This window comes from Ornithorhynchus anatinus, chromosome 14, assembly GCF_004115215.2.
Source record: "Ornithorhynchus anatinus isolate Pmale09 chromosome 14, mOrnAna1.pri.v4, whole genome shotgun sequence".
Lineage (NCBI taxonomy): Eukaryota > Metazoa > Chordata > Mammalia > Monotremata > Ornithorhynchidae > Ornithorhynchus > Ornithorhynchus anatinus.
Window position 1 is genome coordinate 25,862,173 of NC_041741.1, and position 1,188 is coordinate 25,863,360.

Sequence of the window (1,188 nt, forward strand, 5' to 3'; positions counted from 1 at the left end):
CAGTGCATTTGAGATCCCCAACTCTAAACCTGGGAAAATAGGAATCTCGGGACCTCATTCCCTGTGGTCCACATACCCTATCCTTGGTATAAAAAGGGGACTGTGAATGAATACTTATCGCACTGACACTTTGTGTTCATCAGCGTTGCTGTTTGGTCAATTCTGGAACTGGAATGACTTTGGATCTTTTCGTTTGCCTTATTTTCAATAAAGCACGAATTATCCTTAAACCTCGGGGTTTTAACTCCTCCGAAATACAAACATTCAGGTCAAGCTGGAAAACAAAATTATTTTCAACTGAGGTAGGTTTTCACTTTAAGGAGGAATACGTCCTCTAGATCATGAGCTCGTTGTGGGCATGGATTGTGTCTGTTTATTGCTATACTATACTCTTGCAAGTGCTCAGTACGCTGCTTTGCATACAGTAAGAGCTCAACAAATAGGATTGAATGACTGTTCCTTGGTTTAGTTGAACGTGCCTTTTAACTCACCACATTTCACACTATTTCATATTGCTCAAATATGTTTTATGGATGGCTCACACTATAGAAGCCAACTCCTCAGATGATGCAGGGTTCTTAACAAAGGAGAAAATCCTAGCGAATTTCCAAATGAATTGGTCCAATTCCCCCACTACCCACTGAATTCACTTACACTGCAATGACTCTCTATGAGCTAGAAATGTGACCTGCCATTCAGGATTATTAAATTAAGGAATCTCAGCTCCTCAGGAATCAGTTTTGACAACTTGAAAGATCACTGGGAGTACTAAGATGAAGGAATGAAGACTTTCTTCTGAAATGCTTTAGCATCTGGAGATGATGCTTTCCTGTGATGTCAATTTCCACAATCTGAATGGGCGGCATTTTTGTGACATGTCATTATTGTAAGAGATGACAGTTCTTAGACAACTCCTTTGTAAAGAAATACTAAAATTCCATTCTTAAAACTCATTTTCACAACGGAAAGCTGTACACACTAATGGAGACTTCTTAAACGAAACTTTTTTTCTAAACATCAACTCGATAAAAAAAAATTTATATTAGTAAGATTCACGTCACTAGCCACTAGTAAATTAAAAGTAAAATATGAATAGGTAGGTATTTTCGGATCTTAATACAATGCTGGCTAAATGTATTTGTTTGAACAAATTCTGGGAAATAATTCTAATTAAGATAAGCTATGGAA